The sequence below is a fragment of the Cydia splendana genome, chromosome 10 (assembly GCF_910591565.1).
Source record: "Cydia splendana chromosome 10, ilCydSple1.2, whole genome shotgun sequence".
Taxonomy (NCBI): Eukaryota; Metazoa; Arthropoda; class Insecta; order Lepidoptera; family Tortricidae; genus Cydia; species Cydia splendana.
In genome coordinates, this window is record NC_085969.1 from 17,682,373 (window position 1) to 17,703,544 (window position 21,172).

At 35.1% G+C, this 21,172-nt stretch overlaps 1 long non-coding RNA gene across 1 annotated transcript in view; it reads right to left on the reverse strand.

The window, feature by feature from the left end:
- The window catches only part of LOC134794404 (uncharacterized), a 216,811-nt gene that overhangs the window by 136,126 nt on the left and 59,513 nt on the right, over positions 1 to 21,172 (reverse strand). Inside the window, exon 2 of the long non-coding RNA XR_010144667.1 lies at positions 19,853 to 19,924. This is a non-coding gene — a long non-coding RNA (uncharacterized LOC134794404). The remainder of the gene's footprint in view (positions 1 to 19,852; positions 19,925 to 21,172) is intronic.

Consider the following 21,172-nt stretch of genomic DNA (forward strand, 5'->3'; position numbering starts at 1 on the left):
ATACTCCTTGGCTCTCACAACATCAAACGCCTGTATAATTTTTTGGCGAAGCTCTGCGACAGTATGCGATTCTCGCTCGTAAACTTGCCTTTTAATCTCACCCCATAAAAACAAGTCTAGTGGGGTGAGATCAGCGCTACGAGGTGGCCAAGCGATGGGGCCATTGCGTCCAATCCATCGGTCGGGGAACTCCTGATTTAAGTAGTTTCGAACCCGTAGTGAAAAGTGTGCAGGAGCTCCGTCTTGCTGAAAGTGTAAGTTGTCTAGATTTTCATCAGGAACTCCCATCAATAATCTTGGTAAAACGTTTCTTAGCAGATCCTCGTATTTAGGCCCATTTAGTGTACCTTCATTAAAATGCGGCCCTATTACGCAGTTATTTAGAATGCCTGCCTATTTAGAATGAATGCATTAAGCGAAAAGCGAGTTTGGAATGTATCTCTGCGTGTGACATGTGGGTTTACATCACTCCACCAGTGTTCATTGTGGACGTTGAACAATCCTATTCTTGTAAAGGTCGCTTCATCTGACCACAAGATGTTGAGATGTAAGTGACCTAGTAGCCATTGGCAAAACTGTGTCCTTTTGCCGTAATCCGCGAGAACAATATCCTGTACACGCTGACAATATCCTGTACAAGTGGAAGGGATGTTTCCCTTGGGCATTCAACAGTTTCCACATAAAAAAAATGGGATGTTCCAAATCGAGCCGCGGCTTGCCTTGTGCTGGCTTGTGGGTGGCCGTGAAAGTACTCCAGTACTCGAGTACGGAACGGTTCCGCGTACCGTGCTCGTCGTCCTCTGCCTCGGGCATGTTCTGGGACCGTAAACTGGCCATAAGTCCTTAAATTATGGACAGTACTGTTTATAAGACGACGTGTCGGATTGGAAGTTCCGGATATTTTTCGTGGAACAATATCTGAGTTTGCACCGTACTATGGGTCGTAAAATAAAACGACACCATATCCGAACGCTCAATATGCGTAAAAGGATAGGGAGGAGGCATTTTTAAAACTTGGTAAATTTTTTGAGTTAGATGATTATTTTGACAAGTCATGTCACGTCGACAGTTGTCGAAATTACTTGTTTTAAATTATTATGGTACCTATCACTCTAGAGTATTTACTGTAAAACTGATACTAAACTTTTTGTTCATTTGTAAAGAAGTAGGATGACCATTCATATGGAAAAAAAAGAGGATATCTTGCAACTGAAATTAAAACTGAATAAAGCAAGTTAGCAATCGAGACCTTTGTAAGACCTCTTAGTTGTGGGAAGAAGTATATGAAACACTAATTTTGTATCACGTAAAAGATTGCACCCTGTATATCTGGTTAATTATAGTAAAACATGTATAAAAGGTTAACAAACTCCCGAAAACAGTTTCAGTTGTTTATAAAAATCTAAGAATCTACAATGTTTGTCTATAGGTACTTTGTAGCCTCATTGAAACATTACCATTAGTATTTTAATAAAATACAGTAAAAGTCTACACGTGTAACTAAAGTTTACATGCTTCATTTAATGGCATTCTGTGTGAAAAAATACCTACGATGTGACCTTTAGTCTCCTTTATTCGTATTCTAATTTTTGACAGGGAGAATTTATTTTTTTATCCCACGAAGTGATACTCAAAGCCCATACTGTCGTGCTAAAAAATGTTTAAAAAATATATGATGTTTTATCATTCGTGTTCCCTTTTCCTGCTGTCAGAATAACGAATTCTTTGATAAAATCATCTGCATAGAAAACAAGGGGAAGATAAATGTGAAACCAATTTCAAAACATCACGCCCAAAGTTTAAAAAACCATTCCCCTCAAAGCTATAGTATCGTAAACAATGATTTAGGATCTCGAAAGTTTTCCCTTATTATTTCCATTTGGGGGAGAACGGGGAAAAATCGACATGCAACGGTTACCTACCTAGGTATCTAACTTGATTTGATAATAATAAGTTACAAGCGGAAATGTGGAAATCAGGGGGCGGCCGGGGGCGTGAAAATGTTTATACACTTTCATAATTTCGAGGGGATGATATCGGATACTAGGGGCCGCGGAGGGCTTTCAACAAAATACTTAATACGGAAAATACGAGGTGGAGAACCTGGTTATTCCCGGCCTATTATTGTGTTATATTTCGGCGGCTTTGCAACGATATGCATTACCCTAAACAATAGTGAATCGATTTATGGCTCGGATTCGTTTTATTTCAACATAAAACAGGTAAGTATATGACATAGCAGTTAAGTCTTGGGGTATAGGATTCAAATTGGTTTACATATTTTTGGGTGTTACGTTTATTCTTATTTCATGGGGTTTAGAGAAAACAAAATAGACGGAAATTGTGTGCAAATAGAAGATTCTGAAAATTAAGGATTTGTGAGTTTTGGTATAAAGACATGATGTTTTCTGCCTAATAATAATAGAAGACTGATGTTCAGTTGGGGCACCGGTACGTCGGTGCCCCAACTTAAGTACCCAAGCCAAGTTGCCATAATACTAATTGTATAGAAAAGTGTATACTTATGTTAGGGAACCGACGAAGTTTAAGTCGACTTGGGTAACTATGACTTTTAAGTAGAAAATTTAGTGGATAGTTTGTGGAAAAGTGAAAATACGGTAATATCTTGAATTTGTGAGGCTTAGCACCCTCTAAGCCCTGATGTAATATAAGTACTCATTCAAACACTGATATTCAATCCACACTTCTTAAGGAAATTTAATGTTGCAACCAATTCCAAGTTCTTTCCGATGCATGCCCTTTCTTATGCCCGTGCTAAAGTGTTACTGCAAGCACTTTACCTTACAATTTACCTCTCTATTGGTCTGGTGTTGCGCAATCCGACACATCTTTAAGACATCACATAAAATTCTCAAGATACATTTGAATTTAAACCTTAATCCCGTTGAACATGGTTGGGATTTGAATTGAATTGTGTTCCAAGATAGGATTTTGTTGTTGTTATAGGTCGTCTTGTAGCATTACTACCAATAAACGATACTTAAGCGAGTGGTGGCATTTAAAAGAGCTACTAAAAGGGCACGATTCGTATCGACGCTGTTTAGCAGTACTTAGTAAGCGTCGTTTGAGTTCTTTGAATAACTTACAGTAGCAATATGGCTCCCCAGACAATCCGTGTAAAAGGCGTGTTAGGGACATCATTTTGTTCAAAAGCATTTTTTAGGGTTCCGTACCCAAAGGGTAAAACGGGACCCTATTACTAAGACTTCGCTGTCCGTCCGTCCGTCCGTCTGTCACCAGGCTGTATCTCACGAACCGTGATAGCTAGACAGTTGAAATTTTCACAGATGATGTATTTCTGTTGCCGCTATAACAACAAATACTAAAAACAGAATAAAATAAAGATTTAAATGGGGCTCCCATACAACAAACGTGATTTTTGACCAAAGTTAAGCAACGTCGGGAGTGGTCAGTATTTGGATGGGTGACCGTTTTTTTTTTTGCTTTTTTTTTGTTTTTTTTTTTTGCATTATGGTACGGAACCCTTCGTGCGCGAGTCCGACTCGCACTTGCCCGGTTTTTAGTTATTTGTTTTAAACAAATCATTAGATAGCCTTTTTGCGCTTCTGATTCCAGATGTGTACGCGCTTTGCTATTTTTTTTTACTTATTAGAGGATTCACGAAATCGAAAGAGAGATGTTTTTTAAAGATTTAACTTTTATTAGCATATCATCGTACGGTTACATATCAGAATACCGAAAATTCATTTACCTAATGTCGAATCACCTATGCTCGATTCACCTATTTTTTAATTACCTAACGATCATTTTACCTAAACATTGAATGACCTAAGTTTATAATACCTAAACTCAATTAACCTAATGGATGAAACACCTAATTAACGTTTTACCTAATGCACATTTTACCTAACGCACGTTTTACCTAAAGCTATTATACCTAATGCATGAAACACCTAAAGCTGACATACCTAATGGACGATCCACCTAAAGCTGATATACCTAATGAACGATATACTTAAAGTTGTTTAACCTAATGGATAAAATACCTAAAACTGTTATACCTAACTAACGAAATACCTAAAATCGATATTCCTAAAGGACGGAATACCTAAAATCGATATACCTAATGCATGTTATACCGAAAGTCGATATACCTAATGGACGATATGCCTAAAGTTGATTTACCTATTGAACGAAATACCTAGAGCTAATATACCTAACGCACGTAACACATAAAGTCGATATACCTAATGCACGAAATACCTAAGGCTGGTATATGTTTTAACGAACGAAATACCTATAGCTAATACCTTCAAACAGGTAGGGTACCTACATTATTGTAGGTACCATAAATTTAGGTACCTACATTCCAAAATTTGGGCCATAATAAACTCGAATATCTTCAATCAGGTGTGACTATTATTGAATGCCGGAGTTTTAAGGAAAATGTTTTCATAAAGTGATGAAAAAATTTCAGACAACATCAGCAAAAAGAAAATTGGTATTTATTGCTTTATCAAGGGTTTAAACTTGTGGCCATAAATGTTGTAGTTAGGGTAATTCCAGGGTATAAGGCCATAGTTTTTTTAGAACGCGATAAAAAAATAAGTTTACATGTAATTAAAATAAACACAGTTATATACAATTATACAGTTCATACAGTTATACAGGGTGTCCCAGATATCGACGTCAAGCCGTAAACGGATGATAGACCAAGTCATAACAACTTATGTTCTTTAAAAATTATGGTCAATTTAAAAAATCACTAAAAAATCCACACCCTGTAATGGTTCTTTAACTCTTGTTACTACAAATTCCATAATTTATTCTATTTTTTTTATTATTATGTAATCTTGAATAATGCTTCTGTAGATTTTTGCCTAAAATTTAAAGCCAACTGCTATTACTTGGAAGAAAATTACACTTTATCAAAACCAAATTATTTAAATTTACTGTTTCGCCCAACTTTAACTGACTGTACTGAAAAAAAAAATGTACTACGCTAGTTTGGCAAGTAACGTTAAAAAGTGGCGCGTTTAATAAGGATTCCAAAATGGTATAACACTTGCTAGATAACGTTTTAAATAATTGGTCAATATTTTTTTTGTAAATAACCCCAGTTTTTCACAAAATTTCCATACTTCCTTAAAATGACTTTAGCTTACCTAAAGCTTTGCTCAACGCCGTTTCTTAGTTTGATAGAGACGGGAAGAGTCATTTTGGAGTGTGAGTGAGAAAAAAATCTAATGAGAAAACTGGTCCTAAATTAAAGTAAAAAGATTGAGTCAATATCATGACCTTGCTCTTAAATTAAGTGGAAATTTGATTTCTTATCTCGCTCACACTCCAAAATGACTCTTCCCGTCTCTATCAAACTAAGAAACGGCGTTGAGCAAAGCTTTAGGTAAGCTAAAGTCATTTTAAGGAAGTATGGACATTTTGTGAAAAACTGGGGTTATTTACAAAAAAAAATTGACCAATTACTTAAAACGTAATCTAGCAAGTGTTATACCATTTTGGAATCCTTATTAAACGCGCCAGTTTTTAACGTTACTTGCCAAACTAGCGTAGTAAATTTTTTTTTCAGTACAGTCAGTTAAACTTGGGCGAAACAGTAAATTTAAATAATTTGGTTTTGAAGAAGTGTAATTTTCTTCCAAGTAATAGCAGTTGGCTTTAAATTTTAGGCAAAAATCTACAGAAGCATTATTCAAGCTTACATAATAATAATAAAATTTTAATAAATTATGGAATTTGTAGTAACAAGAGTTAAAGAACCATTACAGGGTGTGGATTTTTTAGTGAATTTTTAAAGTGACCATAATTTTTAAAGAACGTGAGTTGGATTTTTTTTTGTATTTTTATGATAACTGTTATGACTTGGTCTATCATCCGTTTACGGCTTGACGTCGATTTCTGGGACACCCTGTATACAGCTCAAAAAGTGCTACTTTACGTAGCTGTTTAGCGTGCAGAAAGTTGGTTTTCGCGAACTAGAGCTTTTCAATTTTTTTTAAATTTATACTTGTCCAATTCATGACTACTTATTGATGAGTGTTAATATTAGTTTCCTTTAAACGTCGTAATCAACATAAAAACCTACTGTTAATGTAAGAAAATATACATATTTCATATTTTATTACTTACCTCTTCATCATTATAACACGTTTATTTTTTTAATATTGAATATTGAAAAACCGTTCTTAATAAGTTGTCTGAATGGAACGGAATAGCTGTCAAAGAAGAGGCGTTTTTTCTTACTGCCTGTTTTAAGTTTCACATTCTAATTTATTTTTGACTGCGCATAAACATTATATGATTTAAACTATATTTTGCTTTTTCTTTTAGAGTTTTTAATTTTAATCTGAATTTAATCAATAAATGTATGAATTTTATCATTTAATAATTTTATTATAGATATCTATTAATTAGATATAATATTATTTTTATTTTTATTATTAATGCTATGTTTACTTACATTATCTGCAGTAAATGATTTTTTATAACGACTTTAGGTATTTCGTTCATTACATACAGTCAACAGTAAAAATATCGGTGTAGCCATTGACATAGATATCTAGGGACTGACTGGCTTTACGGGCAATAATAATGAGTCATGACAGGGGCCAGTATAGCGGTGTGAACCGCTACAACGCGATTGGTTGATGAGTTCGCATCATGTGCGCGATTGGTTGATGAGTTCGCATCATGCGCGCGATTGCTTGATGAGTTCACATTACGCGCGCTATTGGTCGCAACTAGTTGCGTTAGACTGCATGATTGGCTGGAATTCGTGAGTAACACCGCTGAACTAGTACCATTTTTAGTGCCCGTAAAGCCCGTCCTTAGATATTCTACGTCAATGGGTGTAGCCAACTTATTTAAAAATATGTCCCATAGTTCTTGATTCGCTGACATAAGAGCTATGGGACATATTTTTGAGATTATTTGTGCACCCATATTTTTACAGTTAACAGTACCTAAAAGGTATATCAACTTTATGTGTTACGTGCTTTAGGTATATTAACTTTAGGTATTTCGTTCAATAGGTAAATCAACTTTAGGGATATCGTACATTAGGTATATCGACTTTCGGTATTACGTCGATTAGGTATATCGACTTTAGGTATTCCGTCCTTTAGGGATATCGACTTTAGGTATTTCGTTCGTTAGGTATAACAGTTTTAGGTATTTTATCCATTAGGTAAATCAACTTTAGGTATATCGTTCATTAAGTATATCAGCTTTAGGTGGATCGTCCATTAGGTATGTCAGCTTTAGGTGTTTCATGTATTAGGTAAATCGGTTTTAGGTATTTCAAGCATTAGGTGTATCAAGTTTAGTTAGATCGACCATAGGTATTCTGAGCTTAGGTAAAAAAAATATAGATGAAACGTGCATTAGGTAATTCGTTCATTAGGTGTTATGAGCTTAGGTTAATAAACCATTAGGTGTTTAAAAAAATAGGTGAATCGAGCATAGGTGATTCGACATTAGGTAAATCAACTTTCGGTATTCTGATATGTAACCCATCGTACCATTTTGTCGGCATGATCCATCTCTAAAGGCCGGTGTACACTGGCTGCGTGTGTGTAGACGTGCGCATAAATTTTGGAGCCGTGCACGTACACTCTACGCAGGCAGTGTGCTGTCTCTTATAAGTATTCGTATATTACAACGCGAATGTGCATTTGCACGTCTACGCATACTATCAGGTGTGCAAAGTCCCTAAGTCTAAGAAAGCCATGGTATAATAATATACTCCGCCTGGTACTCCATTCCGAGATTCGCGTATGACCTAACTGACACGCGCCTACGTCATCATGCTGTTTACAGGTTCTCAAACTTTGAAATGTGGGAGAATTTTAACCAACGGTGAAAATTATTTTAACGGCATTAATTTTAAGTTATTCATGTAGAAACATAGTAAAATAAAACAAATCTAATGTATTAAATTAAACTTTATTTATCTATACAAGACAAACGTTTAAAAAACTAATTCACAGTTACACATTAATTACCAAGCTTACGACGTGAAAAGTTTGGAAAACACTGCGACTGCTGACACTGAGCGAGAAGGAAATAACAATTAACACGCGTTCGACAAGGATGACGGTCAGGGCATGAAGTCATCTAGATCCGAATTGTCAAATGTGCACAGCGCTATCCTGTGTTGCCAGTAGTATAAACAGAATTACCCGAAAGTCTGAAATTTCTTTCGTGAATCGGAAGATATTGCTAACGAGTAATTAAAAATGACGTGTTATTGTAAAATTTAAGCTAAAATACATATAAATGAAAATTATAAAATTATAAAGAAATATTTTAACTTATTAACCATAGGTATAATGTACCCATGTAACATGTTATGTTGAAATAAAGTGGCAATGTTATTGTGACGTAGCCCCGTGTCACTCTGGGAATGGAAGACCATGTTTTATTAGACCATGTAAGAAAGCATAAGGGTTTTTTGTCGACACTGAATCATAAAAACCGGGCAAGTGCGAGTCGGACTCGCGCACGAAGGGTTCCGTACCATAATGAAAAAAAAAACGGAAAAAAAATGCAAAAAAAAAACGGTCACCCATCCAAGTGGTGACCACGCCCGACGTTGCTTAACTTTGGTCAAAAATCACGTTTGTTGTATGGGAGCCCCATTTAAATCTTTATTTTATTCTGGATTTAGCGTTATTTCTTGTTAAAGCGGCAACAGAAATACATCATCTGTGAAAATTTCAACTGTCTAGCTATCACGGTTCGTGAGATACAGCCTGGTGACAGACAGACGGACGGACGGACGGACAGCGAAGTCTTAGTAATAGGGTCCCGTTTTACCTTTTGGGTACGGAACCCTAAAAACAGTCACCTACTTATACTTGTTTTAATAATTTTATTAGTTTTCAGTCACTCTCAAGAGTTGTCTTAATCGCTTGATATTTCAAAAAGTGTCCAAAATATCCACGTTATTAGAGAGTTAAAATATTCAGACTACACCTACAGTCAAACTTTTTTAAACAAAACCTTAAGTTTCTTGTAAAAGTCAATGACTGGTTAAACCTCAGTACAAGATTAAATATGCATGACATTGCTTTAGATATAAGCTTAGTCTTTTCTTACTCACGCAGGAGAAATTTAATTAAATCTGCAATAGACAGAGCAGGCTTTGAACAGCAATATTAAAGCAATGGACCAAGAAATAGGTAATTATTAAGCCATAATAACCGTTACTTACAATTGCTTATTTGAGAACTACTTTATTGGATAAAATTATAGGCAACCTTGTGTTTACGAAATCTAAGGCTTAACTCAGTTCCCGGGAGGTGTGAAAGTTAATTTCAATAAAATAATGTAACTTTTACATCACTATGTAGCAATGTGTTGGATAATATCGAATGAAAATCAATTTTAAGAGTCACTTCACACTAGCGTCTCCCAAGAGTCGGCGTCTACTAAACTCAATGGCTGCTGTACGACGCTAAGTAGGCGCTACTGCGCAGCGTCGCCATTTTCCATAGCGCTGACTAGACCCCGACCATTCTATGATCTGAGACGCTGACGCTCAAAAGACGCTAGTGTGGGGTGTCCCTAACCATTTTGTAGTGGGCTGATACAAAATCATAATTTCTCTAATCCGAGCTACAAATATCTGTGTCCGTGGGACACAGCCAACAAAACATTTACTTGGCTTCAACGATGGGGCAGCTTTACACAACTTAGAACCAATGTACAGTTTTAAGTCGTATATATCAAAATTTTCAATTATTTCTAAAATTTAGTCGGATAATTTACGCTTAAGATGTTCTCTAATCGTCTCTTAAAACATCTATTGTACCTACCTATTTGTTTTGAATCAAAATGAAAGCGTTTGTCTGTCATCAATTTGTGATTAATAATTATTAAAATAAATAATCAATTATCAAAATATTTCGTGTAAATAATTTAATCAAAATAACCAAAGTCTGTAGACAAAATTGTTCACTGGATTGTAATAAATTGAAACTAAAACTACAGCAGATTTACGATTGCCCAGCTCCTTAATTAAAAACCTTTGAGCCAAATTGGATGGGTCTTGTTCTTAATCTTGAATTTATTTGGGTATTTCTTTGCCCAAATTATTCAGGTTTATTGAATATCGGCCGGGAGGGCAATCTATCACAAGGATATACGACCCGCGGCCGAAGAAAGCCCGACCCCTGGAAAATGGGTCGCAGAAATCCTTTGAAAGTCGGACTTTTAAAAATTGGATTTACTCCTTCCCATGTTTGAGGTTAGGGTTGATTGTTATCTTCGTACATGTGCCGAAGATTATGAAAATATGGACCAGATTTAAGACAAAAGGGCTTGGGTCGATTTAACACAAAACAAAGACAAATACTAATTTTGTTATATGTAGATATAATTAATACGTAAGTGTAAATTAGTTAGTGACCTAGTTATCTTATAAAAGTGTATTCAAACTGGTTACCTTATTGACTTCGAAAGTATTTCTTTGCTGACACACGACATTTAATCTTAAGTCGGTGGCGAAATCCGGGAAGTACCTAAGGTAAAATAAATCTCCCTTATTTAAAGCATCGCTTAGGAGTAATCGTGGGTTCCTCAATCTTTATGGAGGTGATCACGGTCAGTATTCACTACCCTGACAGATTGTCAGTAATAAAATATTTTAATAAGATTATCATACACATGTCAGTAACTAAGTACCCACTACAATTTTTAATCTTATATCATCTTACTCGCAACTAAAAATCAATCAATTATTCAAACAGTTTCAATTTTTTAACCTACATTGTTACAGATTTTCCTTAGATATATCTTCAAACATCAAAAACATGTCCTTTAAGCGACATGGAACTAAAAGGTTTACATATATTTACTCAACCCTAGGTCGTATCTAAGATCCATCGGCTTTTCTGGACCCTCATTCCCGTTGGATAACCTCGGATCTTTTATTACTATTGTAGAACATAGTGGAAATGGGGCAGAGATTTTTAAGATAGGTACAAAGGTAAAAATGTTATTTGAACGAAAGTTTGAAATTTCTTGTTCAAATCTGTTTTGCGTAGAAAACATTGGGTATATTTTAGTTGTAAATATTTACAAATTATGCAAGGTTTATAAGCAGTGGAGTGCCTCATACCCATATATTTTAAATTTTAAATTATCTTTTTTATAGTATACACACGAGCTGCTAGATTAACAGTCTAATTAGAAGGTATACAGACATCATAATGATATCCAAATGATGTCATTCAGTTATTATTTTGCTGTCAGGATTGTGTTATTAAAAGTTTTTCGTTTTCAAAATTATTTTCTCAAATAAATACATATTAACAAAACAGTTTGAATGAGAAACTTCAACAGCAAGCAGACTTTTAAGTTCTAAAAATAAAAATCCTAATTAAACTTTCATTATAGTGAAAACATTCCATCTTCGGCCATTTTTTCTTTAATTTCTTGATTGCAAATCTCACACCAGATTTATCTTGAACAAATCTTATGACGATTTCATTCAACTCACGGCAAACATTATTTTAATTTAAATTAAGTTTCAAAATCCCTATTGAGTTTGAAAGAAAAATATTTTCTGCAACAACAGGAGTGCGAATTTCATTAACACGCTTCGGAGAGTCAACAAAAAACCCTGGCGAAATATCATTGGCGTGAAGAAAATGCATTACCATTAGATCCCTCAGGAAGGGGAGTGCAGGAGCTACGGGAAAACGCAACTGGCAATCAAAAATAACAAACTTAACAAAGGATATCGAGGCTTCTGATGGGTGGCGTGTTTAATAGATTTTTTCACTTACATTTACAAAGATTTGTAACTTGTAACAAACATTAACCTTGCAACAATTTTAAGTAAAACAAATTAAAAAAAATTAGTAATACACCTTTAAATAATAATCATTTCCATTGTTCGGTGATGGGCAAGACATCTCTAAGGGAAACTAATAACAGCGGGTGTCAACAAAAATAGGTACTATACGTACAGTATGAAAATAGTAATAATGGATCCCGATTCCAATGTTAATGTCTTGTTCTGAAACTGTTATTGATTTGACCTGTCCACTGTCAAAAGTGATATTTCTGGACTAGAAACTGGATTGGACTGTATATTGACAGCTGACAGAATAAACGTATAACAGTTTCAGAACAAGAAATTAAAACCAAACTCGGACTCATGATCTGATTGTATTGGTAAAAAGTAGGTAACAGATTCTACAATTTACATACACTCTATATTGCATAAGTACCCAACTGATTCAAGGTACAGTTTAAACACTTCGTCATACTTTTATCTTTACGTAGACTTGTGAATTTAACATAATGCTAAAACTGCACGAAAGGTCGGAGGCTAAACATAAACAAGCTAAACTACCGGTACTAAACATAAAAGCAACTTAAAGCAACGATTATATACATACAACTTACAATTAAAGTAAACTAACCGCGCAGTGCACAATGTTACCATTTATATAATACGACAAATGCGCCCGCAGAACAACAAAATAGAAGCCACCGAGCGGAAAACTAGTTCCTTCCAGAAACCTAATATTACCATTTCAGTAATACACACCACGCGACCTACTTAAACAGTATTCTTTACCCGCCTTGGACGCTCCTAATGCAAATTTTATTTATTCATGTAAATTAATATCTAGAGTCGGAGACAGTCAGTGAAGCGAAAAATTGAGTACGTGCAAAAAGAAAGCCCGTCTGCCTTCCAGGCAGTGTTGTCTTGTAGGTGAAGAAGGCATTATGTACTTAAGGAATCAAAGCATTTTGCCTGCGTTGTAGGCTTGAACTTTGCTTATGCAAAAGCCGTGCGCTTGGTAGTTGACAATTACGTCGGTAATACCATAATCCACTTATATTCAACAACAGCATTGAATGCGCGTTGGGAAACAACAGTGGATGATTGTTATTAACTGAAGTGAGTTCACCTCCCATCTCCCATATCAATGATATTTTAATGAAAACTTTTGTTCAAAGTTTATAATCTAACAAGTCTCAGACAAATTATGAGAAAGTAACAGGAAGCGGGAAAGTGTCATTTCTGTGATACCTCGCAGTTCATACCCGATCTATAGAAGAATGAGGAAAAGTGTACTGTTTCTATAGCGATATATATCTATACATACGCGAATACGAATATATTCCAGTTTATCCAAACGTATACATTATACATCTATTACATCCTATAAACTCTCTATGATAACTTGAAAGAACTTTTCTTTAACGCACCATTTGCCGCGAAAGGAAATATGAAAAGGGTTCGCCAGAATTGCGATGTCACTTGTCAAGCGCCTCGGCGAGTTCTGTGCAAATGGTTTTTTTAAGTCGTCACAATACTTTCCCTCCCTTTGTGCCGACTGTCAGGCAATTCCTTGTTATATTAGTGTAGTGCTCAAAGAACTAGAAAATGGGACCTGTGTCGCCTTGTTAATTTTGTGAATGAAGAATGACGTTAGAAAGTTCACTGCTGGATGCTATATATTCGATTACTTTCTTTATTGAGGTACCCGGCGAGATAGAAACGATACAGGCAAAATAGTGAATGAAAAGGATGATTTGAGAAATACATAATTATGAAAGCTTGATATCACTAGAAGTTTTTGTATGTTATTTGATTTGCATAGCGTTCTATATCAGTATACGACTATGTCACATGGAGCTGACATATAAACAATATCAACTAACGTAACTGACAATGAGTTTGCATTTGATATTAACCAAAATTAGGTATTCACATCTACCAGTTATCTGTATTAGTATTGATACTTACCAATTATCATGTTATTAGCTACGTCCCGGGGGATGACAGCTTCCTAATCAACCCTGACCAAATAAACAACATTAGGATAATTTCTGACACAACTAACATAACCTACTATTCATTTTCAGGTACGCTGCAATCAAAAGAGAACCTTAATGTAACAGTATACGGTGGTCATTGGTATTTTCTGCGGCCGTCGAGGGTTACTAATGGAAGAGTGATATTTGATAGCTCCGGACGAATACATTATTCAAATTTGCAACGAGTCGGTGTTTGTGTTTTTCAAAATGCTTCTATTTATTGTTTGTCACGTATATTCCCGTCTTGTGGGGTTCTTATAATGTTGATTAAATTAAACTTGTTTCCTTCGCTACTTTGTTATTAAATTTTCTGCAACGCGTCTGTATTCGACAAGTACCAATGTAATTATGTTATACGGCGTGAATTCTGTACATTTTAGTCTTATCTTGAAAACTTGTTTATTCATTTTAATTTTAGATATTTACATGGAAGTTTAGACAATTCTTCTTCAAGTCTTTCTACATGTTGCCAAACTACTGGGTCGCATGAAGCTTATTCTGTAAGTACATACTGCAACATATTTAGCCTGCCACACATAAAACCTTGCCAAGCCAAATGCAATTTTAATTTGTCATAATAAATATTTAACAGAATGGAATGGGAGGCTTTTTAATAGGCCTCTGGGCGGCTAAAGGTTATACCAAAGACTTAAGGAAAAGTGGTATTTGAAAACTTCCTTGTGCGTCATTGTGTCACATCTGGCTTGCTCACGTCTTCAACAGCCGTATTGTTTGGTCAACGCAAACAGCGGTCTTTGATATCTCGCTGTTTGATAACAAACACGATTTCTCCGCTCATTCTTCAGTACACATAGCCTTTGTTTTATTGAGTTTTTGTAGATATATTTTTAAGAAATAATTATAGACACAGTCAGCTAGAGATATCATTCCGTGTATGTTTTTCGAAGCTCCGTATCATAATAGCAGCCTACAATAAGGTATTAATACATGTACAGACACATATCATTCGATCCGAAAAACAATTTAGTTCGATCCCGCCATCCTGAACCAAAGAGGCTTATCTAACTATAAAACTAGTCAGGTTATCGGACATTTTGGCTTTGCACGCGAGCGCCACCCCGCTGTATCAACATCAACAGTAGGTGTTAATGACACGTCATTATAAGTATTTGTTTGCTCGCTTATTATTTCCGAACGGTTGTTTTGGGCAACTGTTTGGTTTCGTAATTGAAATCTTCTGTGTACAGATAGGACAGTGTTTTTTCTAACAGAGTCCGAGATCGGTAACGAAGAAAATAAAGAACGAGCTGTGTTTTCATTTCCGATAAAGGGAGTTAAGACCTTATTAAGCATGGAGATGGAAAATACATGTTTTAGTAGTATGTATAGAGGATAGTTATTAAATAAAGATAGGTATTTGCTTTTGTTTTGTTTATCACTAGACGCTTGAAGCAATCCCCAATAAATATCGAATTTGTTGTTAGATAGATAGGCGCAACAAAGACATACAAAGGGCTCCCTACGTTATAAGCCTACTCCAAAATTCAATTTCAAAAATGGCATGCCTGACTGGTAAGCTTCAAAGTTTGTTAAAATTAAATCAGCGTTTGTCTATTACTAAAACACCTAAGCTTGGTGGCAGATTGACAATAACTTGTTCTACGTATAGTCGACGACGACGTCAAAGATATGTTTACTTTTTTCGCCTTATTAAAAAGGAGCAAGGTGCAAATGTGTAAACATATCTTTGACGTCGACTATACTAAGAAAACAAAGTAAAGATGTACGAGTAAGGGCCCAGTCCAGTGACAACCGTTTTTTTTTCAAAAGCGCCAAATTTATATGTTTGCATCTGTCAACCCGATTATTTGTATTTTCGATGGACAATGTACAAATTGTTATAGTGATTGGCTGCGGCTTTGACAAATATTGTGTCAGACAACGGCTTGTGTCTAGATAAGAGAAATAGACACGGATCTAAGTAGGTAACAAATAAAAACAAATGAAAGAAATACTATCCACGCAAGTATTAGTTGTATGTTGATTTTTATTGATTTCTTATCCCAAACGAAAGTGTTTCCAGCACATTTGTGTCAAATCTGAAACAATGCTAAAATATAGATTCCTTAATAAAAACAAATGAAAGAAATACTATCCACGCAAGTATTAGTTGTATGTTGATTTTGATTGATTTCTTATCCCAAACGAAAGTGTTTCCAGCACATTTGAGTCAAATCTGAAACAATGCTAAAATATAGATTCTTTGCATCTTAACTACATTAACAGCGCTCGACAGTGCATTCATTTGGACCATATACAGCGTTTTCCCACCGAACTGCCTGAATCTAAAATACCCGAACAATAGCACCTTTTACAACATTGTCTCGTATCGCGTGCAAATATCAAGAAAGTTTTCATACTAAAGGACCTATCTTTGTTGATATTTTTAGTCGCTTACTGCAGAATGAAAGGAAGATGAAGTCAATAACATCTGCGACGACATTTGCACGACTTCTGTCGATGGTATCTGTAAAATATAAATCGATACATGGACTGGATTTTCTACCGTTAATATCTGGCCACGATTTTGTAAAGATAAATAAGACAGTAGGTAAAATTTTTTACACTAGTTTGGTTAGATGTTATAAGTGAAGTGGTGAAAAAATTCTAGTTGCTTCTTAATGTATAGAGCCGCACAGCGTATACATTAAGTCTCTTTTACTGAAATGAATCTCGTCAAAAGATATTAACAGGTTTATTTTTCATAGAATACCTTTTCCTAAAAAAAATCACGTGAAAAATAAATGTCGTTGTTAGTTTAGCAAATGCAACTTAGTTAATACTTATTTACCCATTAGCATTGCGCACTCTGCATAAAAATACTTGCAATATTAAACGGTCAAAGTGTTATTCAGTGAACTATGTAGTTGTATTAACTTTAGAATTCTCAATTTTAGATTGAAAAGTTTTTAATTAAATTTCTACTCGTTGAGAACTCGACGCCTTTAGACTGACGGTGACAGATCAAAAATGACGATAACAGTTTGTGTTTAAAATTGCTCCCTAGTGACTTATTACGAGGGGGATAATGAAGGCTCGCTTTAACTATGTTATCATAAGGATTGAAAACTTTTACATTGTTTTAATTACTGTTTATTTGTTTTAATAATATGTACAAACTTTGTATTTATCAAATAAATACAATGCAGAAATTCTGTTAAGCAATAATGTGTCAACCCACATTAATTTTGCAATAAGATGTCAACTCAAAAAAGTTACGCTTAAAGTTGACATTTTATTGCAAAATGAATGTGGGTTGACTCATTTTTGCTAAACACTTATGAGTAGCTTTTAAAACAAATTCCCTTTACACTACAAATTCCGTATCTTAACAGTTTGAGCTAAATGGAATTAGCGGATAACAGTGTAGAAGCATTTTAAAAAGACTATTTTCATCTATCTCTAAACAATTACTAAGGTAATACTATTCCTACAGTTTCCATTACTTTTACTATGTTCGCCCTGAGACATATAGAAGGGTCTCCCATTCTTTTCTATTTTGATTTTTATTTGACAAATCAAAATTGCATTTATCTTGGCAAGTTCTGACGTGTGGACGGCTAGAGGATATATGGTTTAGATGACGTATTAATACCATTATGTATTTATTGCCATAATAAAAAAATATATTTGAAACTGAGCTATATACATAAATAGGTACATAGGTAATTCCATGAGTAGGTATAGATTAAAGTACGAGTATGCCTGTTAAAAAAGGAAACAGGAATCTGTAATTCTTGCAGAAGTCAAAAGTCCACGTTCATAAAATGAAGAGCCGAGCACACGCCATTAAACAAAATTCCCCAGTTTTGTTAATTCCGTTTTGACATCCATCTCGTTGCTGCACCGACGAAATATATACGGATATATTAATGGACGATTTAGAAACGTGATTCTTTTAAATCGCGCTAATTGTCCGTGAGTATAGTAGCGAGAAATCGCCTTTTAAATTGGGATGGAAAATCACGAGCGAGATTGAAATTAAATATGAGAATTTATGGCAAGATACATATTACAAACTTATAATGAGAATGATTGACAGGATATTTGTGAAGTATATTTGTATATTTGTGAAGTATAATTCATCACAATTATGAATGTTTTAAACGGAGGTAATGCGACAGAGTAGTAAATAGATACGATTTGATCGATATTTATTATTTTTAGGCTATCAATTATGATTGAAATTGGTGGATTCTAGGGCTGATAACGGCGCGGCGGTATATAATAGGTATGTAATATTTTATTTTCTTACATATACTTATATGTGCATATTTTCATTGTAAAAATATTAATAAGACTTTATTCGTAATCTTGTAGGTAACCTTCACGATAGTGAATAGAATCAGGCGTTACTTTGCGGAAATCCATACTAATTAAAACCAAAATATTATTTTGCTAATCCGCGAAAAGATAACGTGCTAGTCAATCAGTGCTAACCCGTTATACTTACTTGCGTATTTTTACATGCAATTAATATTTCCACCCTCCCACCGCAAAAATAAATACGCAAATAAATATAACAAACCACCACCAAAAGAATAAACCTCGACACGTGTTTCGCCTCTCTACGACGCATCCTCAGGAGTTGTTGACGGTCTGACGCCCGGCAACGGAATGACCTGTCTAGAATGGTCGGCCATATTTATACCTTGACCACTCCCCCTACCGTGCAAGTGTGAGTGAGATGGAAAAATTCGTAATAACGGCGATGACGCAACATTCAATTGTTCGTTAAGAATCATGCCCCTATTGTTGTACCTAATTATTTCCAGTTGTTCCAGAACACCCAAACGCAATCCCTTTTCGCAAACATGTAAAATATCAAAAGAATGATTCTCAGATAAAGTGTGACCTGTATCTAATAAGTGCTTTGCAAAATTGGCCTGTGGCCTTTAAGACAAATAATACTTTGCACTCAAAGCTTTGCAATGGCAAAGATAAGATCGAGAATGGGAAAAAGTCTGGAGTTTATAAGCTTACCTGTGACGATTGCAATAAAGTGTATGTGGGGCAAACGGGCCGTAGTTTCACTACTAGGTATAAAGAGCATGTTGCGTCATATAGACATAACCATCCAGAGAAGTCCAATTTTGCAAAGCACTTATTAGATACAGGTCACACTTTATCTGAGAATCATTCTTTTGATATTTTACATGTTTGCGAAAAGGGATTGCGTTTGGGTGTTCTGGAACAACTGGAAATAATTAGGTACAACAATAGGGGCATGATTCTTAACGAACAATTGAATGTTGCGTCATCGCCGTTATTACGAATTTTTCCATCTCACTCACACTTGCACGGTAGGGGGAGTGGTCAAGGTATAAATATGGCCGACCATTCTAGACAGGTCATTCCGTTGCCGGGCGTCAGACCGTCAACAACTCCTGAGGATGCCTCGTAGAGAGGCGAAACACGTGTCGAGGTTTATTCTTTTGGTGGTGGTTTGTTATATTTATTTGCGTATTTATTTTTGCGGTGGGAGGGTGGAAATATTAATTGCATGTAAAAATACGCAAGTAAGTATAACGGGTTAGCACTGATTGACTAGCACGTTATCTTTTCGCGGATTAGCAAAATAATATTTTGGTTTTAACCTTCACGATGTTTATGTCCAACATGTATTGAGCCCACTTCCTACGCCGCGCTGCGATTTCTGCAACATAAAAAAATATTTTTGAGATAGATAAACTGAATAGATATATATAAAAAGGTTTAAAATAATGGAATGCGTAGGAGCACGGCAACATTTTTACAATACAAATGTGATATTGCCCCGATTCCCATTTAAACAGCTGACCGTATTTATTTACATTTTCCTCTTTAACCGCAAAAGCCATAAAACTGAACCATCTTTTGGATTACTTCTAATCCTGCCAGCGTTTACGGTACCATGCAGCAGGGGCCTTTCTTAGATTTAATATAGTTTTATTCTATTTTTATTTAGTCTTATTTTAATTTCAGTTTAGTTTTTAATACACATACATACATATTATCACGCCTATTTCCCGGAAGGGTAGGCAGAGACCACGGATTTCCACTTGCTACGATCCTGATATACCTCTTTTGCTTCCTTCATTTTCATAACATTCCTCATACACTTAGTTTTTAATAAAGATTAATTGTTATTCCCAAAGTAACAGACATCCAAATTCACTTAGTCGTTTCGAGTCATTAGAAAGTTACATACGAATTGACTTCTTAAAGACCCGCTTGATAAACCGCGCCACATGGGACGTTTTACGACTCAGCTGTAAAAGTATACGCCGTCTTAAATGAGACATCAACACAGGGACGTGTAAACGAATGTCGCACATTTATTTTATTAGCATCATTAATTCCTACGCTTTCGTCGCGTCCGAAAGCGGTATTCAATGAAAATTATATAACATGTAGTTACATTGGTCAAAGGAAATGCTAATATTACATCGTTCTTATGTCATAATGAAACGCATGTTATTACATTTTAAGCGCCTTAGTAAGAAACCATTATTTTTATTGATCTAGGATATAAATGTAACGTTTCGCTGCGTAATCACGTGCCGTGGCATTTTAGAAATTTTTAGATATTGATAGTTTTTGAGAAAAACTTTACTGTCTAGTAAAGTGGAAATCCCTTTCTTTGTAAACAATTTAAATCATAAGCATCATCATCTTCGCCTGTTGTTTTCTATGATTTAATTTATAGTTTTGCTTAATTTGTATGTAGGTACATTTTCTTTTGTTATTGTTATTTGCACATCTTATGTTTACGTATAATATTTACGTTTATTTTTAGGTCCTAAAAGATTTCTTATCCAGGCAGCGATTAAAATCTAGCCAGTGTTAGCTGACAATGCATCCGGGTTGGGAAGTGCACTCGTTTTAGTTGCCAACAGTTTTGCTTTGTTAAAGTGTTTTTAGATTTTTTTGCTGATTTTATACAGTGGGTATTCTTACTGCATTTATTTTTAGAAGCCTTCATTAGATCTATATGACTTAAGGTGATTATACGATGCTTAGTACATAATTCATATTTACTAGGTATAATATAATTAGGTACCTATCTAGTAATAAAATTAGAACGCCAAGAAAATAAACATTATATTTCTTTTAAATGTGTACCTAAATGTCTGTTAAGAGCGCTATTACATTTCGGCGTTGAGCGAGTTTAGGTATTTTACGCGCTGCGGCAGGCCGTGCGAGCTCAGTATGCCGATCCCTTCTACCACACTCGCACTACAATGATGGATTAAACATTCTTGATCCTTCGCGAAGCATATTGAAATCAACCATAACAACACTAACTGTAAGTACTTAACTTTTAAAG